Source organism: Echinops telfairi, unplaced genomic scaffold (assembly GCF_000313985.2).
Source record: "Echinops telfairi isolate 266 unplaced genomic scaffold, ASM31398v2 ScPeMD7_41;HRSCAF=154, whole genome shotgun sequence".
In the NCBI taxonomy this organism is placed as follows: Eukaryota; Metazoa; Chordata; class Mammalia; order Afrosoricida; family Tenrecidae; genus Echinops; species Echinops telfairi.
Window position 1 is genome coordinate 3,262,953 of NW_022103939.1, and position 5,532 is coordinate 3,268,484.

Here is a 5,532-nt window from a genome sequence, read left to right on the forward strand (position 1 = left end):
GGTAGTTGCATAATTTCACGTCAGCTTGAAGATATATAGAAATGCAGGGGTGTTAGTCTGGGTAGACTAGATAAACAAAGTCATGGACAGTCATATGTGTGTGTAAGCAAGCACTTTATATACAAGAGCAGTTGAATATTGAGAAAACATGCGAACGCAGTCCAGATCAAGTCCATAAGTCTGATATTAGCCCATATGTCTGATACCATCTATAACGTCCTCTTCAGACTCATGAAACAATGATGCCGAATGCCGAAAGATCACAGGCTACTGGCTAGGAAGTCGTGGATCCAGTGGTGTTCAGTTGTAAGCATCTCAGCACTGGCAGAGGTTTCCATATGGCTTTACCAGCTCCAGAGGGCTGCCTCCAACAACCTCTCTCCATGTGTCTTCTCCACAAAGATGTGTCGCAGGAAGTGAGCAGAGAGAGAATGTCTCCTGCCTCCAAAGAGTTATACCAGAGTTCCCAGAATCCTCAGTAGAAGGTCATTCCCACAAAGAGGCCTCATTGGCTATGACTTGATACACAGGCTAGACTTCACCCCTTCATTCTGAATCCTCATATTGACACCAAATTATGTAACTACCACAACAACCAATAAGCACCAGCAAATTCATTCCACGCTTAGTAAAATAAGGACAAGAGTCCTAAGACAATTATTACATATCTGTCTCTGGACCATACTTTTTTATAACCAACCTATGGATTATCATTTGGAGAACACAACAAGCAATAGATGTATCCTTAATTTAAATGTTTATTAAGTTTGTATTTAGTGAATCTGATTTTTCATTGACATCAATGGAATAATGTACAACATCATTCTAGATTTTAAATGGCTTCTGTTATGTATGAGTTGGAATTGACTTGATGGCACTGACTTTGATCATTGCTATGTGGTGCTCTGTTAGTCTCCCCTCTCTAAATCATATCTGTGTCAACTAGTTTATGGCTTTCTACTTTAGTTCAGGAAAACTAGCATAATTGCTGTTTTGCAGGGGATTTTTTGAAAAATAATTTGAATGATTCAATATGTGTGTCCTTTGATAAGTTGTTTTTAGGAATAAACATTCAAATGAATCTACATATTGAAATTTTCTCTCTAGGCAATAAACTGATTCAAAGCAGGAGGCCAATCTTGTTCATGTTTTACATTCTCTGTATCTGCCCCAGTACCTAATTTAAAGTGGGTGCTTACTACATGCTTGCTGTTGGAAAATGACTGAAAATAATTAGGGACTGTCATGATCTTGCTCTTATTCAGTCTATTCTTATAAGCACCACCTGCTCTGATTGCACCCCTGGAGCAGTCTATTTTTCTCTTCCCATCGGCACAGTCCTGAGGATCTCTATCTGTAGTGCTTCATATGGTACAGTGTGTGTTAGAGGTCTGAAGCACTTCTGTAAAGACTTAACTTTGTGAAGTAGAATGAGGTGAGTTAATAGCCTGCAAAATTTCAAGTGATTGGGCTTGGCAATGGGCTGTAGTAATTGTGGTAGCGCACATACTAACTATGGTTTAATGTGAGTGGTTGATATGCTTTCAAAAGCAGTTATTTAGATATAGAAAACTATGGTATTTTGAAGCTATATAAAGTATCAGTCCAGAACTAATTTATCATATACATTTTATACACAGAGCTATAGATGGAGGTTGGCAGCCCAGCCTTGGAGGGTGTTAAGTGAAAGTAGAAAAAGGCAATGCACTCTGTAGAAATTCTTGCAATGAACTATTGTACCATGAGTTTGTAAGTAGTTCTTGAAGCAACAGGAAACTGTTACTGTCTGATTTTCAATTGGTAAAACCTGTATCATATCCTGTTTTTCCCACATTGATGTTTGTAAATGGATAGGAAAAAGGATAAAAATCAATTTTATACAGTGGTTAATCCTGAAGATAGTATAGAGAATGGGACTTGTAGATTTTAAAATTAATGTTTTTATTATGCTTTATTTATGATAAACTACATAATTAAAATTTAATCTACAAAAAACCTTTAAAGCTTAATTTTAATGTTACAATGGGAAAGAGTGAAAAGGATAAGGCTCCCTTTTTTAAAAACTACTAGATTGACCTGATCTCAATATTTTGGAAGACTAGACTCACTTCTGAAAGTAGAGATAAAGAAATATTTTGATATTAGAATAAACAAGAAATATAGATTCATTGACTACAGCATCAAAAAGAGAATGATCTGCTGGGAAAGGTTCATTAGGTTGTGTCTTTGGAAGTTAATTCTTTTTTTCTATACCTACTGTGCTGATTATACTTATCTCAGGGGACTCATGCTGTATTTTTCCTTTTGTGATTGGCTGATTTCTCTGAACATAATTTCCTCCAACTCTTCCCACGAAATGAAGTGCTTCAGTGATTTTTAGTGATGTGTAGTACTCCATTGTGTGTGTGAGAGAGAGAGAGTTTACTTATCCACTTGTCGATCAATGGAAATTAAGGTTGTTTCCAATTCTTTGAGATTGTGAATTGCACTGCAATAGACATTGGAATGCAGATACCTGGTCATGCTTTATATCTTACCTCTTCTGGGTATATGCCCAGGAGAGGGATACTGTGGGTCATAAGGTAGCTCAATTTCCATTTGCTTGAAATATCACCAGATCACTTTCCACAGACGCTGTACATATCTACATGACCACCAGCAGTGGAAGTGAGTTTCTATCTCACTACATCTCCAAAATTTGTTGCTCTCTGATTTTTTTATTTGGGCTATCCTCAAGTGTGTTCGGTGGTATCTCATTGTTTTAATTTTCATTTCTTTGATGGCAAATGCTTGGGAACATTTTCTCATATGTGTATTGACCATTCAGGTCTCTTCCCTAGTGCAACTTCTGTTCAGGTCTTTTGCCTAATTCCTCAGGGGACTAACTATTTTCCTCTTTTTGCAGGCTAGGAGGGTATTCTAGATTTTCATAATAAGCCCTTTGTCTGTTGTGTCATTGCTCAAATTCCTCTTGCAGTTTTGGGGTTCTTTTGCTACCCTCTTGGTGAAGGAGCTCAATGCACCCAGGTGTTTTTTTCTTAGTATAGCCCTCTTATGGATTTCAGGTTCATCTGTTTGTATATCCTTCCCTATTGCAGTTAGGCTATGTATTCCCCAAGCCAAGGTCCTTAGGTTTGTCCTGATTCCTTTGTTGATGGTCTTGATAGTTTGGGGTTTTACTTCTAGGTCTGTGATTCACCTGGAGTTTGTTGTTCTGCAAGGTGTGAGATACGCATCTTGTTTCATTTTTCTACAGGTGTGGATATCCATTGCTTCTAGGACCACTTGTTAAAGAGGACATCTGCCTCCCACTTGATACTTTTGGGGTCCTTGTCAAATATCAGTTGCCTATATGATGATGCTTTTATTTCTGGGTTTTCGGTTCTATTTCGTTGTTTGAGTATAAATCATGATACCAGTGCCATGCTGTTTTGGCCACTGTGGCTGTGTAGTAGGTGTTAAAGTAAGGTAAAATGAGCCTTCCAACTTTTTCCTTCTTCTTGAGGAGTTTTCTACTGATTTGGGGCTTCTTTCCTCTTCATACGAAATTGGTGGTCAGTTTTTCCAACTTTTTGAAGAAGGCGGTTGGTATTTGAATCAGGATAGCATTAAATTTATCTAGTGCCTTGGGTAAGGTTGACATTTTTACTTTATTGAGTCTTCCAATCCTGGAGCATGGGATATTCTTCCATTTGTAGAGGTTGCTTTTGGTTTTCTGTCCTAGGGTTCTGTAGTTTTCCTTGTATAAATCTTTTGGGGTTTGTTTTGGTTAGGTATATCCCTAGATATTTCTATGTGTTCTTGATTATTGTGTAGGTACTACATTCTTGATATCCTCTTCAATGTTCATGCCCGATATATATAGCAAAGCAATAGATTTCTGTTTGTTGATCTGACATCCTGCCATTATTACATATTCCTCTCACTTTCCGTACTTCTGTTGTGGGGCTTTTGGGATTTTCAATGTACAGAATCATGTCATCTGCAAATAGTGGTAGTTTCACTTCCACCTCTCCCAGTTGGATAACTTTACTGCATTCCACTGTCTTATGTTGTTAGCTAGGCCCGCCAGTATGATTTTGAACAGAAGTGGGGACAAAGGTCTTCCTTGTCTGTTCCCCTTTTTGAGAGGGATTCTTTTCATCTTTTCTCCATTGACTATGATGTTTGCTGTTGACTTTTCACAGATAGCTTGTATTAATTTTAGGAATTTTCCTTCCATTTCAATCTTCTTGAGTATTAGATGTTAGATTAGATTAGATGGGTATTAGATGTCAAATGTTTTTTGTGTATCTATTGACATTGTCTTGTGATTCATATACATTTTCATCTCAATGTGGTGTATAATATTGATAGATTGATAGATTTTCCTTGTCCTAGAACACTGTGACCTTGACATCTATCTTGATAGATAGTTTGGCAGGGTAAAGGATTGCTGGCCTGTTGTTTTTTCCTTTCAGCTTTCAGAAGATGTTACCCACTCTCTCCTACTCTTCACAGTTTCTGCTGATAGGTCTGAGCATATTCTTACCTGAATACCATTGTATGTGAACACCTTTTTTTCTCTTGCTGCTCTTAAACTTTTATCTTTTTCCTCGAAGTTGCATAATTTAACTATTATATTCCTTGCTGAGTTCCTCCTGGGATTTAGTCTTATTGGTGTCCTCTCTGCTTCCTGTATGAGTGTCTGATTTTCTTTCATTAAGGTGGGAAGTGTGCTTCCAGAAATTCCCTCACTAATTTAGCTGTTGACTTCTTCGTTGTGTCTTGTTCTCTAGATCAATTATTCAAATAATGTTCCTATTCATAGCATCTGTCATTGATCTCTGGTTTTCTTCTGCCTCTTTGATTATCGTGTTTGACTGTCTTTCCCTTTTATTGCAGTCTGCCTGACTGTCCTTGAAATCACTGGTATGATTATCTTCCTCCTTTAGTCTGTTTTTTGCAGTTTATGATCTTGTATTTTAGTTGTGTTATCTCATCCATTAGCTCTTGCATTTCCCTATGGTGCATGGACTTCATCCCCTTATGGTGGGCTTCATCTCCCCTATCATTGCATTGTTATTCTGTATTGTGAAATTTACCACTTATGAAAGGAATAACATTTCAAGAGTAAGTTTAAAAAACAAACACCTATTATTACTAGGGTACCAGTAGTTTATGCAAAGATTTATTCCAAATGCAATGGGTTTAACATGTCATGCTAATTAGTGGATGTCTGTAGACAAATTTTCTCAGTAACACACTTTCTTTTGGCTTTGTTTGGATGCCTTAAAAAGGAAAGGTCCAACCAAAATTGAGGCTTTAGAGGGCATTATTAAATGTATATCTATCTATCGGTCTATTATCTATATAAGCAGAAAGGTTAACACAGACAGTTACGGTGACTGGCTTGGGGTTATCTCAAAGGAGTAATCTTGGTTAATTTTCTCAAAGGACACATGAATTTTATGGGTGCTTAGTAGAAAGAAATTTCATGAAAATCAAAAATTTCCTTGATGAGCAAAGTGATTCTTTAAGGGTAACAACGAC